Raw genomic sequence first — 11,289 nt, 5'->3', positions numbered from 1 at the left:
CATACATTTTGTTATGAAGGAAAATCAAAGAGGGCGATATACGAGTCACGCTGAGGTCTTCAAGGAGATGTATAAGAAAAAGAATAAGGACGGTATTGTAATGACCCGAACGGTCATTTTGAGATCTAGCACGTCGCTCGGAGGTTTGAGACCTTTAGTAGCTTTACTTCATATTTTATGACTTGTAAGCGTAGTCGGAATCGAATTTCGGGAAGTTTAGAGTTGATTCGAGTGGAAAATTCTAATTTCGGAAGCTTTAAGTTGGGAGAATTGACTAAGGTCTGAATTTTAAGTAAATGACCTCGGAATCAGAATTTAAAGGTTCCAATAGGTTTGTATGATGATTTTGAACTTGGGCATGTGTTCGAGTTGAGTATCGGGTGGTCTGGGAGCATTTCAATGCTTATTATGGAAAGTTGGCATTTTGAAGGTTTTATAATTTCATAAGTTTGGTTTGAAGTGGATTTTGATGTTATCGATGTCCGTTTGAGGTTCCGAGCCTTGAAATAGGTTCGTATCGTAATTTTTGATTTGCACGCAAAGTTTGGCGTCATTCCAAAATATTTAAGTATGAATCGGACGCGTTCGTCAATGTTTGAAAGTTTAAAGAAGGTTTCGATCGTTGATTAATGGTTTTGATGTTGTTTGGTATTATTTAAGGCCTCGAGTAGGTTCGTGTTATATTTCGAGACTGGTTTGTGTGATTGGATGGGGTTTCGAGGGCCTCGGGTGTGTTTCAGATGTATTTGGATGGTGTCACGCTCTTATTTGGTGTTTTAGCGTCATTTCCTTGGGCATAAAGGGCACTATATTGAGAAAATGACCTTTTATTTGTTATTAGATTAATCCATTAGATCTGTATCATAATTACGGAGCCATATCAGCAAGAATCATCGAATTCCAATGTCGTATGAGAGAGTTATGCCAATTTCCGTATCGGATAAAATTGTTGGTTTCCGGTGCAAAGCTTTGTTCTTCGCGAACGCAAGAGAGGTTCCGTGAATGCGAAGAAGGATTTATGGGTTGACCGGTCAACGCGAAAAATTTCTCGTCGTCTTCCGCGAAGGCGATGAAGAAAAATCACCTGGACAATGTTTTAAACCGAGAATTTTCGTATTTTAGGCATATCTTGAGTTCTAGAGCTCCGCTTGAAGTAATTTTCCTGGCGTTGTTCTCATCTCAACAAGGAAGTAAATATATGACTTTTATTTTGATGTTTATCCATTATTATTTCCTTTGGTTATTATTTTTATCCGTGTTTGGATTGTAGAAATTGGGATTTTGAGCCCAAAGTTGAGAAATGGTAAATCCTTGATTTAAGGGTCGATTCATGGACGAAATTGGATGATTTTATGGATATAGACCATCTGATTTATGGGTAATATTTTTATTTTTAATAATTTTTGAAATCCGAGCACGTGAGCCCGAGGGTTGCCTTTATTGACTTTTTGAGCGGAGTTGGGAATTGTTATAAATAAGCTAATTATGATGTTGGAGTATATTGTTATTGGTTTTTCATGATTGTTTGACTAGTTCGGATCGATGGGCATTTGTTTTGAGGTCTTAGATAGGCGTTGGAGCCAGTTATGGAACTTCGGAGCGAGGTAAGTCTCCTATCTAACCTTATGAGGAGGAAATTACCCCGTAGGTGTTATATTCTTATGTGCTACATGTTGTGGGAGCTACGCACGCAGAGGCGGCCCAACCCTAAAGCAAGTGAAACACTTGCTTTAGGCCCCAAATATTTAAGGGCCCCAAAATTACTAGTATTTTTCTATATATAGTAGTATATTATTTATATAATTATCTTTTATTATTGATAAATTTATTTCTTTATTATCATATTAATTTTTAATAACTCGATTTCTTCCTCTAATTAATATAACTAAAATAGTTTTCTGTCAATTTTATTTTACTTTTTTTACTTAACTATATCTAATAATCTAACTTAGTTGGTCACGTAACTATATCTAATAATCTAACTTATTATTTATTTTCCTTACATAAACTATACTCTCTCCGTCCCAATTTATATGAAAGTATTTGACTGGACATGGATTTTATGAATTAAAGGAAGGCTTTTGAAACTTGTAATCTTAAATAAATCATAGAAGTTTTTGGGCTAGAAATCATCTCATTAATGGTAAAAAGAAAAATCTAAAGTTGAATTGTTACCAAATATAGAAAAGGACTTACTAAAAAAAGGAGTCACTTATGTTTTCTGGGTTCTCCCATTTCAGTTGTGATGCAATCAACGTTAAATTCATTTAATTTTTTGTATTTTATAAAACTAAGTTCTCATTTTTTTAATTCCACATCCTCACTTGTCTAATTTTTTAAAAAACTATGTTCATTAAATTATATATATATATATATATATATATATATATATATATATATATATATATATATATATATATTAAGGCCTCTTATTAAAATTGCTTTAGGCCTCCGATGAGGTTGGGCCGCCCCTGTACGCACGTATGAAGTGACGAGTGTCCGTGCGTATGCTAGAATTCCTGATTATGTCCGGGTAGACTTAGATTCACGCCATGTTATAATAGTACTATTTGAGTTATCTTTGCTCGTTTAAATTCCTTTATTTCACGTTACGACTTGAGACTAGACTTGCATAGGGTGATAGACTCGCTATTGTAGAGATGTGACGAGCTACTTGATAATCCGCGGAATAATTTATGCTTCCCTTATGAATTTCTCCTGTATTGTGTGTATTCATCGCAAGGTTTTCCTTAAAATTCATAACTAACACGTTTATTCGTGACTGGGTCAGGGATCCATTAAAGCTTCTTATTCTAATGGGATTGGGTTGTTCGCCTCGGCAGGATTATGTATCACACTCTCATGGGAGCAGGTCGTTCACCTCGGTAGTATAATAGATGCATCTATGGTTCGTTTCGTTCGACCCTCGGTAGTACACACATTATGATGGAATCAGGTCGTTCGCCACGACATTTCTATAAAACACTCTTATGGACAGGATAGTTTGCCTTGGCAACGTCGTGCGTAATATTTGATAAGAAATCAGCGTATCCGTGTGTTTTTGTTTCCTGATTTGAGTTGTGATGATCTATATAGTGAGGTCCATTTTATATATACTCTGGTTGAAAAAGGTAACTGCTAATTGAGAGCTTGAGTTTACCGTTCAGAGGAGGATTGTACCTCGTATTTATATTGGTTTATATCGTTTATTTACTCTTCCTCATACTTGTTTACTTCTTACTATACATGATTTATTGGACCACTAGTAAGTGTCGATGTCGACCCCTCGTCAAAACTTCTCCGAGGTTAGGCTAGATATTTACTGGGTACGTGTTGATTTACATACTCATACTACACTTCTGCACTTGTTGTGCAGGTTTACATTTCTGGTGGTCTCTTGGGCGCAGAGGCACAACTATTGCGGGGACTTTACGGTGAGCTGCATTCTATATTACGATCTGCATCATACAGAGTCTCCATCAGTGTTATTTATATTCTCATGCACTTGTGACATCGGATTTTGGGGGGTTCCTACTGGATGTTTAGTATGGTAGTTCACGTAATTATTATCATTTCACCCTGGAATCTTTATTTTTACTATTTAATTAATGGGAATTATGATTCAAGTAATAAAAATGAGTAATTAAGTTGATCAATCACCGTTGGCTTGCCTGACGGCGTCATTAGGCGCCATCACGACCTATAGTGGATTTTGGGTCGTGACAGGTACAAGAGAACACTGGGTGGAGACACGTGCGTCGGACACATATGTAAAATACTAACTTCATAATTATTTATGGTTTATTAATATTAGTTTGTTTACATAATAGTTATGTTTTTATTTCAGGAAGATTATCATAAAAGGGTGAAAGAATGGCAACAAACTCAGCTTCCTTCAACTCAACCAACACCTGATGATATGGCTTCATTGTGGACAGAGGCAGCGGGTGGAGTAAGCAAAGGCAGAGTCTACGGACTTGGAGTACGTCGACTTATATGTCATCCAAACCCACTCTTACCCAATTCTTCTTCTTCTCAAAATCAAGAATAGATAGAAGATATGAGAAAAGAAATTCGTGATTTGAAGTAACTGTTGGACTCACAATTCGGAACATTTGTTAAAATGCAGAAATTCATGAGAAAACATGGGCATGATCTATTTGATGATGAGGATGAACAGACTGAATTTGATTTGTAGTAGTTTAGGTGTATGGTTTCGGTTGATTGGTAAACTTGATTGTGAGAGACAAGTTTATTTTTTGTTTTAAAACTTGAATGTGAGCTACTATTTGGATGGTTGGATTTGTTGGTTTAGATTGTGTTAATGGTTGGATTTGTTGGTTTAGATGTTATATTTGTTGATTGATTGTTAGTGTTATTGTATTGTAATTGTTTGAGAGATGGTGTAGCTCAAAATTGAGCAGAAATCTGCCCAGTTTTACAGAAAATTCCGATTGATTTCCGACAGAAACAGTCGGACATCTGTCCAGTTTTCCTTTTCAAAAATACCCAGATTTCCGACCGAATCGGTCAGAAATGACAAAAAAAATCATTTTTAACAGTTTTTGATGCATTCCGTTGGAAATTAAATAAATTTTATTTTTTAATTATTAATTTCTGACTAATTCGGTCGAAAATTATATATTTTTATTATTTAATTTTAAATAAATATTTATTTATATTTATATTATTACGACTGATTCGGTCAAAAATTTGAAAATAATTTGGTCGTTTGACATTTTGAACGTTCCGACTACTTTGGTCAAAAATCACCGACAGATTTGGTTGAAAATGTTTTTCCGACCGACTAATTTTTGTCGGAAAGTAATCAAAAATTCGTGATTTCCAACCATTTTGGCGGTCGGAATTCAGCCATTTTCTAGTAGTGGTCGTCTTGCTCAACTTCAATGATGACGAGATGGATGGCTTTATAGAATGTATGAACTCTTTGCAAGGAATGTGATCATACAACTATGCATCCCGAAAATTGTCCTTGGATCTTGAAAATAGGACAACTCCTCCTACAAAGCCTTCTATTGAAGAGCCTCCTACCTTGGAGTTGAAGCAAATGCCTCCACATCTTTGGTACGAATTTCTTGGTCTTTGTTCTACTTTACCAATTATTCTTTCCTCTTGTTTGACTAATGTGCAGGAAGATTCCACATTGGCGGTATCACAAAAGAGGAAGAAGGCTATTGGGTGGACCTTGGCAGATATTTAGGGGATAAGCCACGCCTTTTGCATGCATAAGATCAAGTTGTAGGATGGTGCCAAACCATCTATTGAACATCAAAGGAGACTCAATGAAGCTATGAAAGAAGTTGTCAAGAAGGAGATTATCAAGTGGTTGGATGCCGGGGTTGTTTACCCCATCTCTGATAGTTCATGGACTTCTCCGATTCAATATGTCCCAAAGAAAGGGGGCATGACAGTGGTCACAAATGACAAGAATGAGTTGATTCCTACTAGAACGGTGACCGGTTAGAAGGTGTGTATGGACTATCGCAATCTCAACAGAGTCACAAGGAAGGATCAATTTCCACTTCCTTTCTTAGATCAAATGCTCGGTAGATTGGTCGGTCGTGCTTTATATTGCTTTGTTGAAGGGTACTCGGGCCACAACCAAATTCTCATTGCTCCAGAAGATCAAGAGAAAATAACCTGCACATGTCCCTATGCTACTTTTTCTTTCAAGCGGATCCCATTTGGTTTGTGCAATGCACCGACGACTTTTCAAAGGTGTATGATGGTTATTTTCACGGACATGGTGGAGGACTACCTTGAAGTTTACATGGATGACTTCTCGATGGTTAGAGATTCTTTTGATGATAGTCTTGCAAATTTGGACAAAGTGTTGGTTAGATGTGAAGAAATCAATTTTGTGCTCAATTGGGAGAAATGCCATTTCATGGTTGAGGAAGGTATTGTCCTTGGTCACAAAATCTCAAGGAATGGAATTTAAGTTGACAAGGCAAATATTGGAACGATTTATAAGCTTTCACCCCAACTTCGGTGAAGGGTGTGCAGAGTTTCTTACGCCACGCGAGTTTTTACCGGCGCTTCATCAAAGGTTTTTCTAAGGTAGTAAACCCGTTGTGCAAGCTTTTTGAGAAGGATTCTAAGTTTAATTTCAATGATGATTGCATGAGAGCGTTTGAATTGTTGAAGCTCAAGTTGACAACTACTCCCATCATCACCGCTCCAAATTGGAGTGTGCCTTTTGAACTCATGTGTGATGCAAGTGATGTAGTATTTGGGTCTGTTTTGGGGCTACGGATTAACAAGATTTTCCATCCGGTCTACTATGCTAGTAAGACCATGAATAGTGCCAAAGTCAACTATACCGTTACAGAGAAAGAGCTCCTTGCTATTGTGTTTGCAATTGAGAAGTTTCGCTCGTACTTGATGGGTGCAAAGTTATTGTCCACTCGGATCATGCGGCACTTCATTATCTTATAAGCAAAAAGGAATCCAAATCTTGGTTGATGAGATCGGTGCTCTTGTTACAATAATTTGATATTGACATCCAAGATAGAAAAGGTAGTGAAAACCAAGTGGCGGACCACTTGTCTCTTTGGAGGAGGAGGGGAGGCCGCATGATGGCCTTGAAATCAATGACTCCTTCCCCTATGAGCAACGCTTGGCAATTTCAATGAAATAGGTGCCATGGTTCGCGGACTTAACAAATTTTCTTGTGTGTGGAATCATTCCGGATGAGTTCTCTTCAAGCCAAAGGAAGAAACTCAAACAGGATTGTCAAGATTAGTATTGGGATGAACCATACCTTTTTCGAATTTGTAAGGATGGGCTGATTAGAAGATGTGTACCAGAAGAAGAGTAAGGTGAAATTATTGGGGCTTGTCATTCTTTGCCATATGGTGGTCATCATGGTGGAGCGAGAATGAAAACCAAAGTGCTTAGTTGCGATTTCTATTGGCCTACTCTTTACAAAGATGTTAGTGAATTAGTGAAAAGATGTGATGAATGTCAACAGGCCTGTGGAATCTCAAAAAAAAATGAAATGTCTCTCACAAACCATTTTGGAGATTGATATTTTTGATGTGTGGGGTATTGACTTCATGGGCTTTTGTGAGTTCTTGTGGAAACACCTACATTTTGGTCGCGGTGGATTATGTGTCCAAATGGGTTAAGGCCATTGCTTTACCCAACACTGAGGTGAGAAGTGTAGTGTCTTTCTTGAAGAAGAATATTTTCACAAGGTTTGGTACTCCGTGTGTAATTATAAGCGATGGGGGGTCACACTTTTGCAACAAGGCTTTTGACACTTTACTTAGAAAGTATGGTGTTACTCACAAAGTCACAACTCCATATCCCCCACAAGCTAGTGCGCAAGTGGAAGTCTCCAAACAGGAGATAAAGAGTATCTTTTCCAAAACAGTGAATGCTAATCGGACGGATTGGTCCAAAAAGCTTGATGATGCATTCTGGTCTTATCAGATGGATTACAAAATACCTATCGTAATGTTGCCATACCGGTTGGTGTTCGGAAAAGCTTGTCATCTTCCGGTGGAACTAGAGCACAAGACAATGTGGGCTCAAAAGAAGTTGAATCTTGATTGGGATGTAGCCGCTAACTTGAGGGTTCCACATTTGAATGAATTGGATGAGTTCTGGTACCATGCTTATGCGAGTTCGTCCTTGTACAAAGAAAAGATTAAATTTCTTCATGACAAATACAATTGGAACAAAGAATTCAAGGTGGGCGATCTTGTATTGTTGTTCAACTCAGGGTTAAGGATGTTTCCTGGGAAGCTAAAATCGAAGTGGAGTGGTCCTTTTGAAATTATTGGTGTGACACCTTTTGGTGATTAGACTTAAAGAACAAAAATAATAAAGTATTCTGAGTCAATGGTCACCAGGTGAAGTACTACTTGGGCAAGTTTGGAGATAGCCACGTGGTGGCGGTCATTCACTTTATTTGAGAGTTTTCTGCGTCGTGCCGCGACGTTAAATCAAGCGCTTCTTTGGAGGCAACCCATGTTCTTTTAATTTTTATTTTTATAGTTAGGTGTTATTTGTGTTCTAACTTTATTTGAAGTGTGCTACATGGATGAGTATGACTTACAAGAACAATGAAAAAAATATGGCTAAGTGTTCAAATGAGTGCGAACCGCACTTGATTTGTGCGGACCGCACATTTTTAGGTGCCATAGCAGATGAGCATTGTGGCCACACATTTATCCTGCAGACCGCACATTTGAAACATCAAAAATACCAACTCTCTGAAGTTTAAGCTTGTCACTGCGGAGGTCGATTTGCGACCGCACGTGAAATCTGCGGCCACACCTAAAAATGTACGGACTGCAGATTGGGTTCTAAGAGTGTTCACCCAGGTGGTAGGGTACGGACCGCACATGAAAATATGAGGCCGCACTCGTCTCCTCCCCCTTCTCAAAATTATTGGTATAAATAGAACACTGGACATCATTTTACCCTTTTTCCCTCGCTGAACAAAAATACTATTGCTTTGCTAATTTATCTTGGAGATTTTAACTGTCCACACACATAGCCACCTCGATTAGTCACTCATTGCACTCACTCTATCTGGTATGCTTCAATTTCATGTTAATTGTTTTTCTTTTATGTGTTAGTTTAATTTGTAGATTTTTAGTTCCTTTTAGGCCATCTGTTATTAGGGTTCAATTGTGTGTCCATGTGGGGTATATATATGAACTGGGTAAACTAGATACATACTCTATTAGGATTGGGTTAGTTAAATTTCATGTTTTTACAATATTGCCATGCCTATTTGTGCAAGAAATCAAAAAATCTTAGTTAAAAACATTGTGTGATCGTAATTGTTTGAGTTATACGGCGCACTTGAATTATACGGTCCGTAGATTTGAACTTTTAGAAACTTATGTGAGGAAGTAATCTGCGGCCGTAAGTAAAATTATGTAGACCGCAGATTTCCTCTTGCGGTCACAGATTAGGCCCTTCTCTGTCATCAGATAGTCTTCATGTTTTATACTCAAATGTGCGGTTGCAAGTCACATTGTGCGGACCGTAGATTTTGCATTGCGGTCGCATAACGGAAATATGCGGACCGCAAATCCTTTATCCTGCAGGCATGAATCAACTTCATAACCCCCACTATGTCCAATTGTTTCTCCCTTAACTATATGACTCTTGTATGTGTTTGAACAATGAATTGCAACTAACAATCTTCTCTGCTTGATACAGATAATGGTTCGATCAAGAAGCCGAGGCGACACTTCAAAGGGACGAGGTAAATCTTCTCGGGGTCGAGGTAAAAGTGCCTTGCCCCTTGGCCATCCCAAGACAATCAGAAAGAAAACAACAGCCGGTAGAGGGAGATGTGCAGACCTCTCCGAGTTTAGCTCCTATGTCCCGTATATAGAAAAAGGATGAAGATGACCAAAGTACGCAACCTCAAGGTAAGGTTTGATCAGCATACGCTAAATGCATACTTGGTCTTCGAGGATGTTGAGCAGAAGGAGTATCTCGAGAAGTGCGCACTGAAAGAGGAAGTCCGAACTTGGTTGGCTGAGATTCTAGAACCACTAGGGCCACCACCACCATGGATTACCGTTGGGGTTCCCATTCGGCGGAGTACTTTGAGATTTGAGGAAAAAGGGTGGCAGACCTTTCTTTGTAGCAGGTTGGATCCATTCCAGAACGAGACTCACCTTCCCATTTCTCGGGCAGTTCTTATGGCTTCCATTATGGTCTGGTACCAAATCAATGTGGGTGCTGTGATGTTGGACAATATTTCAATGATTTCATGGTAGGACAGCTCGGCCTACCCTTATCCCAACACTATCACAGAGTACCTTAACGATGCAAAGGTAGAGCCGAGAGATTTTGACACCAAGGTGAAGGCGAAGAAGGCCTTCGATTGGCATTCAGTGATGGATGTGATCAACTAAAAGAAGAAAGTCCAACCTTCTACTACTATATGTCATTCTGATGAGCGAACAATGGTAGTTTCTGAGACAGCTGATTTCCCATCCACCACTGCTGAGCCTTCTTCCAGTGTCATTGTTATGCCTTCTCCATTATCCACAGCCCCTACGATAACTCATACCGCAGCTCTGAGGCTAGTGCCCATGCCCACTGCCCCACAATCTACGCTGCGAGGCTCCCAGACATTGACGAGTCTCAACAACTGGATGCAAACAGCTACTGCAAAGTTGTCTGACTTGTCGAGTACTATTGCAGTGCAGTCTACTTCACAGGCACCACAGGCTCCTTTTGACATTAATGAGATGCTGAAGAAGATTCTGGAAAACCAGAAGACTATCATAGACACATTGGTGCAGCACGGGTCAATTATTAAGGAGCTGGGAAAAGAAGTAAAGAAGATGAGGAAGTCCCAGGTAAGCAAGAAATTAGTGGACAAGCTTCAGAGGGAGGTGACTAGACTTTCTACTGCTGGTGACATTCCCTTTGATATGCTGCTTGACCCGCATCAGTCCGCCCCAGATCCTTCAGCACTATTTGCACCGATAGCACCAGCCGGCCAGTCTGACAAGTAAGACCTTGCTGCCGACACTGTTGAGGCAGTGCGTACGATATTCGATAACCCAGCCACGCCTAGATTTGATGATGATGAGATTCAGTTGGCTGACTCTGAGAGAGATGACATTGCTGGGGACACTGAAATGTCCAAGGATCCTTAGGGAGTTTTCTTCACCCTCTCATATTTTACTCTTATTTTGCTAAGCATTGGGGACAATGCTTACTTTTATTCGGGGGCTGGAGTTTATTTGAAACATTAGTATACTATGATACATTTGGTCTGTAATAATTTGATGATACTCTTTCTTTTCTTATTTGTATTTATCTATATCCTCTCTTATTAGTAGTTATTGCTTATTAGCCTCTTTATCTTTTCCACATTAGTTCTTATTTCATTAAGTAGCTTCTTTTTATGCTTTAGTAGATAATAAGACTTTGGTTTTCTTAATGCCACGGTTCTTTCCAAAGGTAGTTGTTGTGTGAACCGGGTGACTCATCCCAACGATGGATGGCGTGACAACCTTCTTAATGGAATGAGTCTGTTTTTGTGTTTAGGTAATAATAGTAGTAGTAATGAATAAAAGACCTAATCAAGTAATTCTCGAAGAGTTAATCATGCTTCATTTGGTACCAACAAACTTAACTACGTGCTTATGGTTAGATACAAGGTTTTTGAAAGAAATAGCTCTAGTTAATGACTTTGTGACTCTTGAGTTGACTTTGGTAATCATCGAGTAGTTTAACTGAACCATAGTGATTTTTAAACTTGAATGTGGTCGTTGTAGG

The sequence above is a fragment of the Nicotiana tomentosiformis genome, chromosome 6 (assembly GCF_000390325.3).
Source record: "Nicotiana tomentosiformis chromosome 6, ASM39032v3, whole genome shotgun sequence".
NCBI classification, from domain to species: domain Eukaryota; kingdom Viridiplantae; phylum Streptophyta; class Magnoliopsida; order Solanales; family Solanaceae; genus Nicotiana; species Nicotiana tomentosiformis.
This window is presented reverse-complemented; position numbering follows the sequence as displayed.